We start from the raw sequence: 21,475 nt of genomic DNA on the forward strand, positions 1-21,475 counted from the left end.
TTAGATCACACAACATGAGCCAAGTGCCAAAACACTATTAATAGTGTAAAGTGAAATCAGTAATGCATGACTTCAAATGGACCCGACAACAACATCAGATGTGGAATAAATAGCAACATTTATCAAAGTTAATAAGTGGAAAAAACACTTCTTCCATCAGGTAAAATAATTCATATTACTGCAGGCTGTTTACAGATGCCAGCTAATGAATTAATCATAAACTTTTCATTTAACACAATTTGTTTCTTTGCACTTGATTGCCCAAAAAATATATGAGTTTCTTTATTAATTCTAGTCCATTTTGTCTGATATTTCTCATTTTGTCCACTTCAGGAGACACAGACGTGGATATAACAGAAGAGAGAGACTGAGTTTCATTGTCAATTAGACTGTCTATTCCTATTGAAGTTTCCAGTTTTGACCACAATAATAAAATTAGATATATTCAAAAATAAATTAAAACTAAAAAAAAAAAACTAAAACTTAATACCCTAATCCTAACCCTAAAATTAAACCTGAAAACATAAAAATAAAAGCTAATTCAAAATAATAATACAATAAAAAATTTAAAAAAAACCCTTAAACAGCATGTACAGTATAACGGGTCACTGTTTCTTCCTATCGAAGTTAGTATAATACATTGTTTTAATTTACTTCAAAATATATTTGAATAAAAAATGAGCCTAAAATAATTTTTTTTTTTTTTATTATGATATATGCAAAAAAATAAAAATGAAAACTGGGAACATATATATATATTTTCCAAATAAAAATAATATAATAAAAAAAACTAAAACTTTTAATAGAAACATTAATAATAATAATTTAATATATATATATACACTTCGTGCCATGATTCTTTTAACCTTGATATTTCATTCCAAATGACAAGTGTGTGTTCTTCTGACAGTAATCAGTCTAAACTACATCAGCATGACATTAGCATAACGAGCTGTTTTATATGCCATAATTACCAAGTCAATCTTCCACCTGTTCACAGATGAAATGGCGCTTTTAGATCCGTGTTCTCTAATATTCCCTCATTCCTGCTCTTCATAACCCGCTTTTATCTCATCTCTTGTCCTTGCCATGCCACTACTCTATAGTTTCTGATCCTCAGATGGAAAGCTGTAGTACACTGACGGCTCTTTTCTCGGCACACAATAGCTTACTGCCAACATAAAATGTCAGAGAGTCCCAGAGGAGCGTTCATTTAGCTTTGATATTCTCCAGAGAGACAAAAGCTTTTCCAAAAATTAGCATTTAGCCAGTGACACTAGAATCACTTTATCAGTTTATACATCAGTTCATCTCATATTTCACAACAGGTTGATTTTCTAGTTATGATCAGTGTTGGTCTTGTCAACTAAAACTTAAAACTTCTAAAAATAATTTTTTGAAATCAAATGAAATATTGGAAAACAACCACTTACAATTTTATGTAATGCACTATTAAAAAAAAAAATCACTTTTTTTTTTTTGCTTTTAAAAGTATTCATGCATTATGTTTTCATAAATACTTGTAACCAAAGTTCAAATGCATTTAAATTTTTGCAGATTCCTTGATTGTCACGTTTTTTTTTAATGCACTGCATGTTCTAAAGTTGTTTCAATGTAAAACTAAGTATTACAGCGGGTTACAGTTATTATATAAGATCATCCAATACATTACAAAGATGCTATACAAGACTAAATTAATGCATTTAAAATATTTTCATAATGCATGATATAGAAAGGCTTTGAGTAAAGTGTTAGAAATGCTACATTGACAATTAACTCAAATATAGCTGATAACAAAGTGATAAAATTACTAAAAAACGAATAAATTAAATGCTTCTTCATGAGTCACTTTATCCACCACTGTGATGAGATTTTAAATACCTGCTTAAATATTTTTCAGTATCTTGAGTGATTTATACATTATTTAACCACACAATTTCGTAATACCATGATTTGATATTGTTATCAGTGTTGGTCTTAACTAAAACTATTCAAAATCATTTTGAATAATAGAAATACAGCTAGAATAAAATGTAAATATTAGTGTGCGAGTATATATATATGTATAAATATACATAAAATATATACATATAACTTAATATATACTTATATACATACAACATAGACATAAACAAAAGTACTTAAACTTTCAAAAAAAATAAAAAAATAAACTGGAATTATAAAATAAAATACAAATTCTAAATAATTAGCACAGATTATTCACTGTATTCCACAATGCAGTGCATTTGCCCTGACTTTGCGGTTTTATTTTAATGCATTATTATTGATTCATTATTTGATGTGACTGTCAGAAGATGAAATGTCATATCACAAATTTGGATAGAATTTAAAACAATAAAAAATAACTATGGCACTCACTGAATTAAACCAAGTGAGATCAAGTCAAGTGAGATCACTGTATAAAAAAAAAAAACCTTTTGCTGCATTAACTAAAAAAGGCAGAGTGTAGTGTGAACTGTTCAGTGCACATTTGATCAGACAGACATGAGTAAAGCCATTTTACACTCAATCACATTAAGAAACAAACACAAAACTCTCAGTATTAAGTCTAATATTAAGTGGACATCATGAAATGCTTGCCTAAATGTGTGTTAAGTGTTTCCCATGCCCCGTTCTGTACCTAGAAGAGCGTGTAGCTAATAACGGTACATCGACAATATATTACATCCAAACATGACACAAAATCAATTCTGTGATTTAATCAGCACACACAGAGCCAATAAACGCCAGGTCTGTTTCAGAAGCAAAGCTTTTTATTGCAAGTATTAGTGAAAGATACACTCCAAACCGAAGCAAAGCAACACTAAAAGGCCATTGATCTACAAAGTGAGGATTATTAAACAAAGAAAGACGTTTTAAAAGGAAAAGAAACGTCCCTTGGTATATCACGAGAGATTGGAGATCCCGACGGATCCCGAATACATCATAAAGAGACGCCAGACGTGACGGACTCGGTCCTGTCTGTGGAATGCTGGAGCTTTAAAACCGTTTTTGTAAACATTTTTAGGAATCGACTCGTCAGCGATTTGGGTGCGACCTCGATGCCTCCTGGAAACGAAATCCAGACAGCGGCCTCGTCTCCGAATCTCAGAGCGTTTCAAGACATTTAGTGGTTTAACAGAGACGCGAGATCCCACACAGAGAGAGAGTTAGCACGCTTCTCTACACACAACCAAGGCCTTCTGACAGACGTCTCAAGTCCAATCGGAGAAAGGAGCGTACACTTAAGGCTGAGGCTCATATGTTTAGATCCGAGTGGAATGGGAAATAAATAAAACATGTATGGCTAAGAGTTTAGCAGTTCCGGATGAAAACAATCAGCTTTTTAGCTTCTTTTTGGAATAAAGTCAGTGTGGTTCTCCGTCCCGTAAAGAGATGAGATGCAACGAGCCTCATGGCAGGAAGGTCAAAGGTCAAGGAGGAAGTGACGTCATCGAACGCTTCAGCCCACTCTGTGCTTGTGAGCGTGAGAGAGGATGTCGAGGGCGTACATTTGACCCCTGACCCCCAAACTCGCACCCGAACTCTGTGAAGACTCCAGCCTCATTAGCACGACCTTAATAAATACACCATTAAATATTTCCCATATAGATTTCCCATATAATTTAAATAGGAAACAAAAAAGTTGGCTCAGTAAAAGAAGAAAAAGAAACGTTGTTGTTTTTTCTCTCTTACAATTAGACGTCTTTATCTAAATTTGTGAAGGATGTTGTTGTCAGGCGTTATACTGTTTTCAAAGTAATATCTGGGCGAATCTCAACTAAAACATATTCACCTCGAAAATCAAAGGAAAAAAATCGACTTATATTTTGCATGAGAAAAATGAAGCCCGTATAAATAATATTTTATTTGCATGACAATTAAGAATATTTTCCCTATAATCGTTATCATTTCTGTACTTTATTGTTAATTTTTTTTTTTTGCATTACAACAGAATTTAGAAAGGGGGAATGCGTTTATTTGTCATTTAAATACTGTCAAAATATAATAATAATGGTCTAAAAGTAGGGGTAATTTTCTTGATGCATGTCTTGTGGTGTTGTTGTGTAATACACTAGAAATTACATTTTGCATGACAAAAACAAAGCCTATTTTACCAACCAATGCAATTAATGCATTACTCAATAGTGATAGAATGATATCGAATAATAAGCATAAAGAAAAGGCAAGGCAATAAATACAGTACTACTGTCATGTATAAATATTTACAAAAAATTAGATTTTAGAGAGGGGGAATGTGTTTAATTGTAATAAAAATAGTCTCCAAAAATATATATTTAATTTTCTTATGCAAAATATAATTGCTAATTTATGTCGTTTTGTTGAAGTGCAGTACAATTAGAAATTATAGTTTGCATGAAAAAAAATGTAGTTGGTCTATTTTGTAATTCCCACAATATACATAGAATATTTACTGTATTATAAAAACTATAAATTGAGCATAAATAAAAAGCAATGCAACTAATATTAATACATCATATTTTTTGCATTACAATAATGTGAATATGTGGAAATTAATGCATTTTAATGGTCTCAATGCAAAAAAAAAAAAAAAAAAAAAAAAAAAGTAAAAAATAGGCTTATTTTTCCATATGCAAAACATAATGTGTCTTGTGATGTTGGCATGAAATGTGAACATGTTCTTCGGTGAGATTCACCCATTTGCAGTTTCTTTCACCATAACATATGCAGCATACCAAGGTAAGTGAGGTGCAGTGTTTTGAGATCTCTGTTCGAGGTATATCCTCCTGGACCAATGGACACCCATGTGACAAAACACAGGCGCCCACGGGGGTCAAAACACATACTGTACGTGTCTAGGTTTCTACGGGCCATTGCACATGTCACCAGGGTCCCGTGTAAACCTCCGAAACATAATTAACCTCCCCTCAGCAAAGAAGCACTAAGAGACTGTCTTTTGCTGGAGTACATGAAAAAAGGCTTATGGGGGAAAAAGAAAAAGGATTGCAAAGCACTGTGACTGTGTTTGCTTGTCTTTAAAGTGCTGTGCTAGTCTTTCCTGTCCACGGTCAGGTCAGGTCAGGTCATCTATATCGTCATTATATCTGAATATAGAAACATCGTGATAAAAACGTGTGTGTTTGCATGTGTGCAACATCTTCTTCAAGGTAAGAGTTAGACTACTGTACTCTTTGATTTCTCACTTTAGTCTCAGATTATTCAGCACCATCATGAGGAAAGGCACTTTCTATGAACTTTGAACTCGGGTTATGTTTTAGACCCTCCCAGAAAGCTGTAAAATAAAAGACAATAAGAGAGGAGAAAAAACACAGACGGACTCTTACACTTCTAGCTTCCTGGATAACGGACGCCACGTCAGGCCACAAACATCTTACGAACACAAAACCAGTTGCAGCTTTAAAGGAAACTAAAAAAATTATAATAATTAGGTAAATTTGTGGTTTTCTTATTCTCATGTGGGTGCAGACTTCTTTTGCCGTTGACTTAAATGCAACAAAAATGTACTGATTTATAAGTTCCAAAAATAATCTATTTTTCATGCATTCAAGCCATAACTTAACTTTAATATTCACTGATATCCATTCACTTCTGTTGCATGGAAAACCGCAGCTCACACATTTTTTTAAACTTACTAAAATCTCATGTGCACCAAAAAAAACATGCATGTTTGAAAAGAAAACCGTGGCTTAATAATGAAAATTCATAATCATTTATAACTAAACTATTCCTTTAAAGAGACAGGTCTTGCCAAAATAAAGAGGCATGGGTCAGTAATCTATATATGAAGTTTAAATTACACAAAAATAAAATTGCATGACACCTCATGAAGATAACAGTTTGGCATTCACACACAGACAGTTTTACTTTAAAGGCTTGGAGCACGGATAAATGGCTGTGAAACAAAAAAGGCTTCAGTAGCTGCTGTTTTGATGCTTACAGCATCACTTAAACACTTTTGATGGCCATAAAACATGGTGTACCTTCTGCTATAGGTGCACCCTCTAATGCACACTTAAAAAAAAAACAATCCTTCACAACAGCCTACTTTAACAGCCTAATTTATCTGATTGCATAAACTACAGTTCAGTATTTTAAAGAGAATTAACTTATTTTTAAAAAGTTATGCATTAAAATCTTCCGCTTTCTAATGCTTCGTGCAATTGACCTGCACGCTTCAAGTAAAACACTACACTGCCCCCTAGTGGCACGAATCAGGTGCTGCCAGAGCATCTCTGTGCTGCAAAACAAGTCCCTCGTGTCTCGACGAACTGAAGCATGAACCCACCAGTCGGACTTGAACAAGTACAACAGCAGAGGAATCCTCTGATTGAAAACAGAGACGTTGAGACCGCGAGAATTTATTAAGGCCGTACAGTCGAATGTGGTCTCACCTGTGCCCTTGGTTAGTCTAAATGAGGTGCATTTGTTCTGTTTCTGACCTTCCGACGTCATGCATTTCCCGCAGGCACTTGTTAACACACTACGGTCAATCGTCAGGAAACGCTGCTGTACTTTCACCAAAAACAAACTATAAAAGTGGCAAAGATGCACACCTCGTTCTTAAAAAACCAACCTCTTTCAGATGCCCCCCAAGCCGTATATGAGGTAGTCTCATCCCGCTAATGGATTATTGCACTAAACTATGATCGGTTACATTACACAGACTATGCATTTTAAACCGAGACAATCTGCGAAGTGCTGCGTTTGATCCAGACAAATAAATATCGGAGGGAACTTGGGTGTTAAAAACAAGAAGAAGCATCCAAACATGATCACTTTGCATTGTACTACATAAAAGCTAGAGTGTAGATTTACCGCGATGGCACTTCTCTGACAATAAAAGCTTGTTTTTCTGTTTTAAAATGCTAACGCACAATTGGTTCTTCATCGACTGATACTTTAACACGTAGTTAAGTCACCATTGGCTACAAAAATAATTGAGAACGGGAGAAAAGTACATTTATCTGTAGGCGTCTTTCCATCCGCTTCTGTTCAAATCTCATTTCGGGGGAAGGACGATAAGGGACAAAGTGCTGTTAGAAAACATCGAGGTACAAGGCGTGACAGGCAGGGAAGTGATTCAACGTTACTGTACAGACAGGAAGAGGAGCGGGGACATAGACGGGCTTCCCTTTTGGGTTTTAGGAGGGGATATGACAGAACGGCTTCAGTTGGATGGTTTAATATTGCATAAAAGTGCCGAGGTCCACGTGTGACGTGAATTAAAGCAGGTCTTCCTCATCCTGCTGCACAGTGTCTCTTCCATCGCCACAGAGATCCACCCTTCAGGATGCATTCGCTTTTGGGAGGAGTTGAGGCGTGTGGAGGCGGTTTTCGGGTTCGTGACTAGTCGAATGTGTGATGGATGTGAGCTGGCTCAGGCAAAGTACATGGTCCTCAGTGTGTCGTGGTGAATCTGCACAGCTTTGGCCAGCGCCTGAGGATCTCGACCGTTGCTCTGTCCAGAGACGTGGCTTCCCTCGGCACTGAGAGAGAGAGAGAGAGAGAGCACAGGGAGCAGAGCTATTAGAACTGACTAAATCCAGAAAAAAAAACACTGAAATAAAATAAAAGTTCACTAAAAAAAAAAAAAAAATTCTTAGATTTCTAACCAAGTTCTTAATTTGATTAAGTTTAACTTGATGGACTAATGAAATAAAAACACATTTTTAAAAACATAAAACGAATAAAAATGATTGGTCTTGGCACACACACCTGTCGTGCTCTTTGTCCACCAGGTGATATCGAGCACGGAAGGCCACCAGGTGGGCGTAGTAGGCTGGTGCAGGGATGGAGACGGAGCGGGTGCAGCGCACGTATGTGTGGCACAGCTGGTAAGTGAGCAGCTGGAACTCATCCGCAGTGAAGCAGTTGTCGTCCCACAAGACGTGATAGTGGGAGGGTCGGCTGGTGCCCTGAGAAGAGAGGAAGAGGAGGAGTCAAACTCATGCCGAATGCTCCAGATACCTTCTACTATACTGCTTGTTCATTAAACTGACAGGGATGTTGCAAAGTTTAGATTTAGACTCTCTCACAAAAACATGACCACAGTCACATTAAGTAAAAAATAAAAATAAAATAAATATATTTTTAAAATATATATTTAATACATTTTTAAAGATAATAATAATAAATTATATTTTGCAAAAAAAAAAAGTCTTTGAGATATTTTTTTAAATTAAATATATATTTAATACATTTTTAACCTGTTAAATGTCACCGTCCCGTATACGGGACGCCTAAATTTACTTCAATATATTACAATTATATCCTAATCTAATCATGACAAACTATATATCGTTGGAAAGGTCTAAGAGTCCTAAATAGATATTTGACCATGTTTTGTTGTTAAAAATTAGGAAGGAACAGTAAAAGATTAATTTATAAAAAGAGTGCACCTCAAAACATATACATCATAACAGGAGTTCTAACCTTTGTCAAAAAAATCTACTCCGGTTCCTTTTTCCCTATCACATGTTTTAGTAATCATCATAAATTATATATCATTTGAAAGCTTATATACTCCAAATTCATCTTATGAAAACCATTTTGAAATCGGACACTGCATTACCATGGAAATCATACTTTAAAATCTTTTAGCGTGCTCCTCCCCCTCAGCGGGAGGGGTCATATTCCAAATATATTACGGTCTTTTAGAATCAAAACTTTTCATAATCTTGACAAAATACATATCGTTGGAAAGTTCTGAGTCTCAAGATTCCATATTTGGTGGTTATTTTGTCATAGACATAATATTGAGTGAGAAATTGATACATTTGTGACAAACAAATGCATCCAAAAAATTCAATGGAGTTTCAATGGCCCCCGGTGGCTTTTTGTGGTATAACACCTAAACAGAATTGCATATGAACCTACATTTTTTTTATATCAACTTCAAATTTGGAACACAACTTATTTAGACATATGGCTTTAATTTTATAGAAATTTGGGATTAAAACATATTTTATAAAATATTTATTTTATATAAAATATAATAAAAATAAAATAATAAATGTATTTACAGTAAATTTAAACTTCTATAACTTTTTTATGCTTTCATTTTTTTAAATGATTTCACTTCTGCAATAATCTGCAGATTGTCTTCTTTAAAAAGAGACCAACCTTTGGTCTGTATTCAAAAGCGTTTATGAATTATAACAATTTAAGTGTGAATAGTGTACTTTCACGTGTATGTTAAAAAATGGTGGTGACAGTTAAAAGGTTAAAGACAATAATAATAAATTACATTTTGCAAAAAAATTTAAAATATATATTTGATATTTCTTATGAATATTTTTGCACTGTAACATTGTCTAATAAAAGTCCCAGTTTTGAGATTTTTTTTAATTAAATATATATTTAATACATTTTGATATTTTTTATGATTATTGTGCAGTGTAACATTTTGTCTAATAAAAGTCCCTGTTTTGAGATTATTCTTTATTAAATATATATTTAATACATTTTTTAAAACAATGATAAATTATATTTAGCAAAAAATATATATATGATTTTTTTATGATTATTTTTGCACTGTAACATTGTCTAATAAAAGTCTCAGTTTAATATAATTTTTTAAATTAAATATATATTTAATAAATTTAAGACAATAATTATAAAATTTAATTTTGCAAAAAATATATATATTTTTAATGATTAATTTTGCACTCTAACATTTTGTCTAATAAAAGTCCTAGTTTTGAGATATTGAAGACATATCTCTATATATAAAAAAGGCAATTGTTGTTGTTTTTTCAGCAATTTTGAGCTCCTCTCTCATAATTATTAACTAAGAAATGCGAGTTTACATATCATAATTTAGTTAACTGGGGGAAAAATAAGAAAAATGATACTTGCTAAGTGTCAGAATTGCTGTTTTTAATTTTTTATTCCATGGCAGAAATGAGCTTCAACCTAAATTCTAAATATAATATATTATATAATAAACTACAATAGCCAAATAAACACTAAAAGTATTAAACTGAAATTAATGCAAAAACGAATAAAAATGACAAAAGCACATGAAAGCTTTAATGTAATATTATTATAGTATGATCAGATGTGAAGTCATTTGCTGACATTCACCCTTTTATACTCCGACTGCATGCCTGGACTGGATTACAGAACCGTTATTCATGATGCTAAATCCAAATCTGCGTGCAAAATCATTTGTCGAGTGAACAAGGAGCCATTTCACACACAACACCGGCCCAGCGGGCGGCTTAAAGGACAGGAGGAAGTGACGTGTGTGCTGGTCTGTACCTGTATTCCAGCATGACTGCAGAGGTAAAAGTCAAACTCGTAGGGGTGTGTGATATCGGTGTCGACCGTTGTACCAGCAGGAATGTTTCCGCTGCGACCCACCTGTGCAGGAAACAAACACAGTGCTTTAAAAACACTATCAACACCAAAACAATGATAAATGTGCAGCGTTCGGGTTTGTCTCAAAGTCTGTTTAAATACCTCTCCTTCATCTAAACCTAGGCTTCTGCTTTAGTCAATATTTAACTATTAACTCAGGATGGACGTTTTAGATCAAGTACCAATTTACTCCGTACTGGAGTTGATAAAAGTAGTTTTAAAAGTGTATTAAAATTAACACAGTTTTAAAAAAGCACTTTCAGACACAATGTGTTCTTCTACTTCTATAAAACAAGTGTTACTACTAAAGTTGTTTTTGTTAAATGAAACAGAGCTGAAATAAAGTAAAATAAAAATATTAAATTAAAAACTTACACTATTATAATTTTTTTAATAAAAATATAACAAAAACAATGAAGTCTGTTTTATTCAAATTATATATATATATGTGTGTGTGTGTAAATGAGAAATGTTGCTTGGCAATAAGTTATAAAATAAAACAAGCTTAAGTAAAAAATAATAATAATAATACATTAAAAAAAAAATATATATATATATATATATATATATATATATATATATATATATATATATATATATATATATATATATATATATATATATATATATATATATATATATATATATATATATATATATATATTAGGGGTGTAACGATACGCGTATTCGCATTGAACCGTTCGGTACGACGCTTTCGGTTCGGTACGCGGTACGCATTATGTATACCGAACGGTTCGTTGGAGTAATTAATTATATTTGAAAAAAAAAAAAAAGAGAGAGAAAGAAATATAATGATATGCGTTCAACAAGGTAGCCCAATAACCCAAACAACGTAACAGGCAACGCCCCTGACACTCCCGAAGAAGAAAAAAACACCATCTTATATGTTTATGTTAGGCTACTCAGCAGGCGCTCGCTCACTCAGTACACGCTGAAGGCTCGTTGCAAAATAGCCAATGCGTTTAACAGACTAGAAATGAGAAGATCCTCCAATAACCAACAGCTCTGGTGTTTGGGTGCACTTTGGATTCCCTTTAAGCTATAATGGTGATGGCAAGAGAGTGGTGGATAAAAAAACAACGGTATGTCGCATCTGCAACATGACAGGGTACACCAGCGGGATTACAAAAAAAAAAAAAAAAAAAAAAAACAGCGGGAATATCTGGGATATATGCGTCAGTACTATCTGGGAAAAGACGAAAAAAAGGAGAAACATGCACGCAGCAAACTATCCCTGCAGCATTTAGACACTATAGCTTACAGGGAATCCAACCCAAACACCAGACCTGTTGGTTATTTTAGGATCTTATATTTCTGGTCTGTTAAATGCATTAGACATTTTGCAACGAGCCTTCAGCGCGTGCTGAGTGAGCGAGCGCCTTAGGGGCCGTTCACATATCGCTCCTAAAAACGCATGGAAAACGCTAAGCGCGTCTTTCTCCTCCTTTCCAAAGCGCTCGGGCAGAAGCGCTCATGAGGCGTCTGTCTTTGCTAAGCAACAATGACGTGCTCTCTCCATGAGACGCGGAAATTTCAGCGAAGGATAAATGGATTTGCAGCTCTAAAAATCGCTTGCAGTAGCTCTGCTACTGAATTTATTTCAAAATTGCAATCCATATACAACTATGATCAGCTGATCCTTCATCTTGGCTGAGCTCTCAACGTTGTTACGGGAAAGGATGAAGCTGATTGGTTGGTTCTTGTCACATGACCCGCGGTGCGCTTGCGGCATTCTGAAAAGTTGAGATGTTTTTACATTTTGCTGTATCTAAAACGTATCGAACCGAACCGAACCGAACCGTGACATCAGTGTATCGTATCGAACCGAACCGTGAATTTTGTGAACCGTTACACCCCTAATATATATATATTACACACACACACACACACACACTTATACATAAATATTTTTTTATTTTTTTATTGCTTATTGCAACACTTCTCATTTTCAGTTTAAAATAAGAAACTAAAACTGAAATAAAAGAAAACAAAAACAACAAATTTACTCAATTTTATTATAAAAAAAAAAAACGAACTCAAACTATTAATAAAAACCATAAGTCTTTTAATGATACTAAAATAACCCTGAAAACACACAAAAAAAGAAAAAAGCACTCAAAATTAGTCTTTAATGAAATAAAACGAATGAAAACTGAACCTAGAAAATAATAGCTAATTCAAAACATTAATACAACTTTATAAGTAATGCTAAACTAGCACTAGTGAGTAGAAGTCCTGTGTTTTGGACGGCAGCGCGGCGCGTCACAGTGCATCTGAAGTCTCACATTGATGATAACCTGAGATGCATCTGTCTCTCCTCTGCAGGAGTGTCAGGATGCACGCTCACCCTCTCGTTGCGATCGGCACAGAAGAGACGCGTGTGGTGGCGTTTCTGCACCACGATGTACGGGCTGGTAGTCCTTCTCCAGACTGATACAGGCCTCTCTGATGGCCAGCAGCTCGTAACACAACACCTGCGAGCACAAACAGACTCACCGTTTACTCTCAAACGAAACCGAAATGATGCCGTAATGATAAACCAATATCCACCTGTCTGAACTGGCCCTCGGACACGCCGTCCCTGTAGAAGATGATTCTGGTGGGTTTGTAGCGGGTGGACTTGTAGAACTGGATGAGTAACTCTCGCACCATGTAGGACAGGTCTTGAATCACTTCCTGTCTGGGTCTCTGGACGCGCACCGTGGCGCAGTATCTGCTGGGATGAGCGTCCATGCTGCCCACCACCTGCACACAGGAAGCTATTATAACACATATATCATGTGTTTATCATGTCTTCCATCTCTAAGGTATACTGACCGCTGCGATGGAGGGTTTCTTCCCGTCTCCTGCAGGTGGATGTGTCACATCTGCCCCCAGAAAGATCACCGGCTGCTGAAACACTGACGGCCTGAGAGACACAGCCATTAGCATCAACACTGCGCTGCATATTAAAACTAGCGTCGATTGCATATAGTTTGTATATACTGAATAAATCAGGGTTTTCATGAAAAGACAATTGAATGTAAAATTAAGCCAGTATTTTCGCCAAAATAAAATCTAAAGGATTTGGAATGTTAGAAACTTTTAAGACATTTCTACTATTATATATCAAATAGTAATTTTTATTTTAACAGCTTTAATTTATTTTTTACAGTTAAAGCTACAATAATAATAATAATAATAATAATAATAATAATAATAATAATAACCAGTATTCCACTCAAACTAATTAAAAGTTAGATGATTTGAAATGGTTAAGAATTCAAGAGTATTTTGATTTAGTCTAAAATAAATTATTATAATCAAATATGAATTTTTTTTAACAGTAACAAACAATATTTCTGTCTTCATTTTTATACGGCTACTATATAACAACAACAACAACCAGTATTTCCCCAAAAATAAAAAGCTAGAGAATTTGAAATGTCTAAAATAAAGTATTATAATTATCCAAATATTAGATATTCAAGATATTTATGTTACAGTACAACTGTAACAAGTAACAGTTTGTATTTTTGTCTTAATTTTTATAGTTAAATCTACTATTTTATAAAAACAACAACAACAATAATTATTATTATTATTAAATTATTATATTTTTAATTTACAGTGAAATATTACAATAGTAACATTTCATTTTTTTTTTTATCATCATTCCTATTATTATTATTAACATTATATTTTTCTAGAATACAATTTTCTTTTTACTTGACCATAAAATATAATTGTTATTATTATTATGTAATATTGTTATTATTATTATTATCATTAAATTAATCTGGTTTTGCTATATTTGACCTAGAAATAATAATCATCTTTTTTTTTTTCTTTTTTTTTTTGGACGAAGTCATGCAACCCTATATAGAAATAATATTAAAATAAAAACAATCAAAAACACTTGCTATAAAAGATTCAATATTTATGTTAACCATCAATCAAAAAAACGTGAACCTTTGAATGTGTTGTTAAAATTATTGAAATATTAAATTCAAGAATTATTTACTTCTTTTAATGTCAGAGGGGTTCAGCTGACAAAAAAAAAAAAAAAAGTTATGAAATAAATGATACTGATCACTGTAATCAGTGGCCTGTTTAAAATCAGCCAATGAGCAGAGCCGTTTATGTTCTGTCAATCAAACGGAGGCGGGGAAAGCGGCGACAAACCGTTGATGCGGCACCAGGATGTTGTTGATGCCGCCGAGTTTGACGTTGATCTTGAGGCAGAGGTTGGAGAGCGTCTGAGGAGAGGTTTTCACCACGTTCTTCACCTGAACACACTGAGTGGCCATTCCTAGAAGAGTGTCTCCCACACGCTTGACCTCGGCTGCACAGATCACACGTGTGTGTGTTATTAGTCTGAGGACGGGACGGGACGGGACGCTCCGTGTGTGACCCTCTTACCGTAGACGGGGGTTTTTCCGGGCAGGATGACGATGATGAGCTGCAGGCCGGAGTAAGTGTTCTTCAGGTGTCTGAACATGGGCTCCACGCTGTCGGCTCCCTGTGCGTACTTACAGAAACACGGCTGACCCTGGATCGGCATCCCAGCGTCCTTCGAGATCTTACGCAGCTGGTCCGTGAAACCCCTTTAAAGAGAACAAAATTCTTCAAAAGAGTCATATTAGTCAAGATAAAATGATAACCACAATATTGCTTACTGCGATTATCAAATCACAAAGGCTGCAATTTAGTTAAATAAATATATGCAGTGTGTTTCAGAGTGAAGCACAGATTGTGCTCTTACCTTCCTGCAGTTTTCCAGCAAAATAAATATGATTTATACAGTTAAAAAATTTGAATATCATTGTAATTTTACAGTTACAAAACATGATTTTTTTTTCTGAATACTCTTTTTTTTTTTACAGTGAAGTATTTTTACTTATTTAGTATATATGATCATTTTTATTCAGTTGTGTTACTATTATTATTATTATCTATTATATTTTTTTTCTTAAATGCTCCGCTTATTGTACAGCAAAATGGCAACAGAAACTTTTTTCATTAGTTTTTGTAAGTTTGAATATATATTTAATATTTTACTTTTTCTATGTGTAATACATTTTCATGTTTTATTATTATTATTATATAATTATCATATATTATATTTTTCTTGAATTCCTGATTTATTTTACTGTGAAATATTACAATACTAAAATGTCTAGTTTTGTTTAGTAATTTCTATTATATATTTAGCATAACTTAAAATAACTATTATTATTATTAAATTATCATTATCTCTCAACTTTTTAATTTCCAGTGTAATATTACAATAACATTTTGTATTTTTTTTTTAATATTGCAAATCTTCTATTTTTATTATTTATCATTCCTATTATTACTATTATATTTTTCTATATATAATAGTAATATTTTTGTATTTAGTATATTCTATTTTTATCATTTTACTACTACTATTAATAATAGTTAATAGCCTTGCTAATGTTTATGATATATTTACACATTTTTGTAAGTTTTAATATACATTTAATATTTTTCTTTTGTATGTGTAATATATTTCCATATTTCCATATTTTATTTGTATTATTATTATTATTATTATCATATAATTATATTATATTTTTCTTGAATTCATGGTTTATTTTACAATACTAAAATTTCTTAGTTTTATTTAGTAATTTCTATTATATATTTAGCATACCTTAAAATAACTATTTTTATTATTATTAAATTATCATCTCTTAACTTTTTAATTTTTACAGTGAAATATTACAATATTAACATTTCGTATTTTGTTTGGATTTTGCAAAATGTTCTATTTTTATTATTCATCATTCCTATTACAATTATATTTTCCTTTTTTTACTTGACACTAAAATATAATGAAAGTAAATTTTTTTTATTTATTTAGTATATTCTATTTGTATTATTTTACTCCTACCATTAATAATATAGTTTAGTTAATAGCTATGCTAATGTTTATGATATTTTTGGCCAAATTATGCAGCACAGCAAACCTAGACTTTTTGTTATTTTAAAATGCAGTTTAAGAAATTGCAATTAGAAAAATTCCAATTCTATTTGTTTCCCGCCAAATCGTGAAGCCCTGATACTTTGAAGCAGGAAGTAAAGTCTCACTTGAGGATCTCTTCTCTGCACTGTCTCTGTGTGGCGAAGCAGGCGATGGCCCACATCTTGATCTCCACACCGGTGTGAAACTGTTTCCCTCTCATGTCCCAGACTCCGTGGCTCGGGGTGGCCACCGTGCGGTTCTGTAACGACAGCTCAGGGTTGATCTGCTGCACGGGACGACACCGCGGACACCGAACACTAGTGCAGACTAAACTCACAGAACTGCACATAACACATTCAAATCACTACATTTATAGATTTATTTACAATCAAATAATCTGCGCTCACAATTATGCAAACATCAAAAATTGTATATATTATATACACAACACATTTATACTCATAATATTGATAAGAATCACTCACAAGTCGTAAACTCCACCCAAAGATTTGTAGACAGTTTTAGAAATCTGTGCCTACCGAATTCAAGTTACTAAAATATTAAATTTTTTAAAATTGTAATACATTACATTTGAAGCTCAGGAAAGTGCCGCTAAAACTGTAAAGACAAATTATGATAAATTATTATAAATACATAACAGGGGTTATTATATAGTTAAACCAAAATCATAAAAAAAAACACATTACTTGAAATAAAAATAAAAAAACTGATAGATGCATAAATAAAAATATGTCATATGTGACATAACTAAACATATGTGATAAAGTCACAAAAAAACTTTAACAATATATAACTATATTATATAATATTGCAATATAAATCATAAATGTATAACTATATAATAACTAAAATAACAGATTTATATAATATATAAATGAATTATAGTTAACATATTAAAAATAAACAAAAAAGCGATATATAATAAAATAAATGATGTTATATTGATTGCGCCTTTATCTGACAGAGTATGTTTTATGGCTAAACACAATCCTATAAAATGTAAACCTTTAATGCAATGCTTAAGTATATATCTGTATATAACTTTAATACAGTATAAAAGTGTTACAACTGTCTTCATCCGCTGTTACGCTGAGTTACCTTTGATTTCCCTGTCATTTAAAAAGCATCGATCTCCGACCACAGCCTAACTCGATGATAATAAATATCCTTTCATTTTAAAACGGTGCATACGCGTGCATAACTGGAGAAGAATCACTGCGAGCTAGTTTATTTGGGAGTTATTCCACACGGTCTCACACACACAGCAGCGGTTAGGAGCGGTTAGTTCCTCCAGTTCATTCAGACAGACAGACAGACACAGAGAGATGTGGGTGATTGAAGGGAAGGGTACCATAAAGTGCTCTGAGCTCACCCTGCCCCCGTACTGCAGCATGGGCGCAGGTAACACACGCCCCGTCACGTGGGCCATCTCGTCTCGCACCTTAAACTGGAACTCCTGCACGAACGGGTCTGCTTCATAGTTAGCACTGCGCACCTGCAGACACACACACACACACACACACACTCTGATACATTCTGCAAGAACACAAGACACTGGTGGAGCTGACGATATGTGAAAAGCCTTTTTTTTTTCTCTAGCTAACATGATTCGGTTTTTTTATTTATTTTTATATTCCAATATGTAGTGCATTCTTTTTAATGCATTAAGGTTTTATGCATCTAAATAAAACAAAACGAGAAGCAGCTTAATTTGAAATCTGATTCATACAAGTAGTAGGTGGTAAAACAGTTGTTTGAACCATTAATTAGATTTATAATTAACACTTTTGTTAATAATATTTTTAAGTAAATATTTTTGCAAATTAAAAAGAGCTGAAATTGAAAAAAATAAATAAAAAAATAATTATATATATATATATATATATATATATATATATATATATATATATATATATATATATATATATATATATATATATATATAAAAACGGGAAAAATTGGCAACTAAGTAAAATGCAAAACATTGAATTACTAAAATAACAGAAAAAAATTGTTAAATGGAAATATTTGAAAAATTACAATAAAAAATAAAAGCTAATTAAAAATATCAATAAATACTGTAAATTAAATTAAAGTTAAATTAAACTAAACACTAAATAAAAAAAAAAAGCAATTTAAAGCTGAACTGGTAAAATTGCTAAACTGAAATAAAAATATATTTGACAATAGCACAAAACTAAAATTAAAGCGAATTTAAAAAAAAAAAAATCAAACATTGTTGAAGAACTAAAAATCACTAAACTTAATTCAATACACACATACATGTAAAAAATATATAAAATTACACTGTAAAAATGTAAATAATAGCTAATTAAAGCTATAATATTAAACAAATAATACTAAAATAGCTCTGTCTATTAGTCCTAAAAAGAGTCAATTTTTAAATGAACAGAACTACCGTATTTTCCGGACTATAAGTCGCACTTTTTTCATAGTTTGGCTTGTCCTGCGACTTATAGTCAGGTGCGACTTATTTATCAAAATTAATTTGACATGAACCAAAAGAAATAAACCAAGAGAAAACATTACCGTCTGCAGCCGCCAGAGGGCGCTCTATGCTGCTCAGTTCTCCTGTAGTCTACACTGAAGACATAGAGCGCCCTCTCGTGGCTGGAGACGGTAATGTTTTATCCTGGTTCTAAATAAATGTGACTTATAGTCCAGTGCGACTTCGATATGTTTTTTTCCTCATCATGACGTATTTTTGGACTGATGCGACTTATACTCAGAAAATATGGTACTCGTATGTTAACACCTGAACTTCTCGCCGTCCTGATCAGAATTCAGATTATACGAGACGGAAATGAAGAAACTCTCCAGAGACGGAGTGAACACGCAGGATGTTTGTCAGGAGCGTTTCATGCTGCGAGCTGAAAATACTCTCAACATGGTATTTTTAGCTCCGTCTCAAAGCGTGACTTTTTCATTTTGGGACATTTTATTGGCCTCGTCAGTTGCATTGCTCCCACGCTGCTTTTCGACTCTTGTTTAGAGGTTTCGACATCTAAATGAAAAATCAGCCACGGCAACACTGATTCAGCACTTGATTGGCTGTCATTTTAATAAAGTATAAAGAGCAGCAGAGCTTCAGTCGTGCGTTATCAGCTCAGAACTGACGGCTGATAAATCTGCAGGGAATGGGGTAAAGAGTTCACAAAGTGATCTTGTAGAGCGATCGCAGCTAATCAGCTCACGACTGGCCTCCATTAACACAGACAGCAACCTGAACTCATTCAGACGGACCGCTGGAACATGAGGAGAGGTACATAGATGGTGTGGATATGAGTTATTATGCAACCACATTCAGTGGGTGACTATAAAAGCTACTCACCAGTCTGCTGATCTCCTCCTGTCGGTCTGGAGCTGATCTCGCTGTGGCTTTGATCATGGTGGACGTCTGATTATCTGTCAGTTTCTTGATGCACCGCTGCCCTGCTACAATATTACACACCTGGAGAACAGCAGCAACTAAACAGCGTCAGAACTGAACTAATATACATACATACATACATAATACACACACACACACACACACACACACACACACACACACATATACACTTATAAATATTTTTTATTTCATATAAATATAATTTATACCAAAATAACTGAAACTAAAATAAAAAATAAACCAATAACAATAGAAATACTTGCAACAAAATTACAAAAACTTCTAAATTTCAAAACAGAAAATATTACATATAAAAACAATATCTAATTAAATTATCAAAAATTATAGGCATTAAAACGTAGACCATAAAAAAAAAACTTTTTCATGACAGAAACACAAGAAAATGACTAAAACTTTAATGTAAATACTGATTCAAAAACTAATTCAAAATATTAACAAAAAATTTCAATAGTTTCTCACTTAAACCATAAAAAAATTACTTGCGTTTTATTTTAGCTAGTTGCCAAAGCAACACTTCTCATTTTCATTAAGCTTAAATAAGTAGTAAAAGATATAAAAGTAAACAAATACATAAAATAAAAATGACACACATAAAAAAATGAGTAAAAACTAAAATCTAATTCGAAATATTAACAAAATCTAAAGTTCATTAACTTAAAGTTAAAATAAGTTTTATATCAACTAGACGTGTAACTGCAAAAGCTAGTTACACTTCTCATTTTGCTGATTCATTAAGAGAAACAAGCGTTCATAATGTAAAGAGAAACAAGCGTGTGTGTGTGTGTGCGTGTGTGCGTGTGTGTGACAGCACTTACCTCCAGGGGCAGGTAGGTGTGTTTCTGCTCCTGGCCCACCTGGAGACACGGCAGGTGAGGATACTTGAGCTGCAGGCTGTACTTCTCTCGGAAATACTGAGCTACTGTTCGTTCAACAGTATGGCCGTTCTCCAACTGCAAAGGGAACCTGGAAGGAATCAAGAAACATGACTGAACTACAAACCACCACTAGAGGGCATCAAAGAGCAGAGCGAAACTGCTTCCCTGTGTTCAAAAAGCATATCGGCATACGACTTTTACCATGTACCATGCATCCTGAGTAAAGAATGCAAATACCCTGCATGCAAGCACAGTAAAAATATTTTTATTATAATGAGGGAAAATATGTTTAATAGTTACGAAAACAATTAAACATATAATATTAATGGCTCAAAACAGATTAAAACCAATTATTTTTATGTATTCAAATAAATAGTATTCTGACCATACCATTCAGGAAGTAGTTAGTATACTATTCAGAACATATTCTTACTACTTGCTTACAAAAATTACTCAAACTAAAAGATAAAAAAAGACAACTAATATAAGCTAATTCAGAATACATAATATAAATACTATTTATAATATTATAGATTATAAACGAATACATAATAGTATATAAATAACACTTAAAAAGCATAGACTACTCTATTAGACGATGCAAAATTAGTCCGTTTTAAAACACAAATATTTCAATAAAACTTTAACTTTTGCAGTTTTAATATACCGTAAAACTGCAGCTTATTAGCCAGAATTCAGATTATATGAATGAACTCATATAAAATATGAAATATACCATTCAGAAAGCATATAGTATTCTATTTAGAGCAATGTTTTGGTTTTTATTAA

At 33.0% G+C, this 21,475-nt stretch overlaps 1 pseudogene; it reads right to left on the reverse strand.

Moving 5' to 3' along the window:
* Positions 1-2,752: 2,752 nt before the first annotated feature.
* LOC113082601 (protein argonaute-3-like) overlaps positions 2,753-21,475 on the reverse strand; it is a 32,930-nt pseudogene continuing 14,207 nt past the window's right edge.

Source organism: Carassius auratus, unplaced genomic scaffold, assembly GCF_003368295.1.
Source record: "Carassius auratus strain Wakin unplaced genomic scaffold, ASM336829v1 scaf_tig00036597, whole genome shotgun sequence".
Classification (NCBI taxonomy): Eukaryota; Metazoa; Chordata; class Actinopteri; order Cypriniformes; family Cyprinidae; genus Carassius; species Carassius auratus.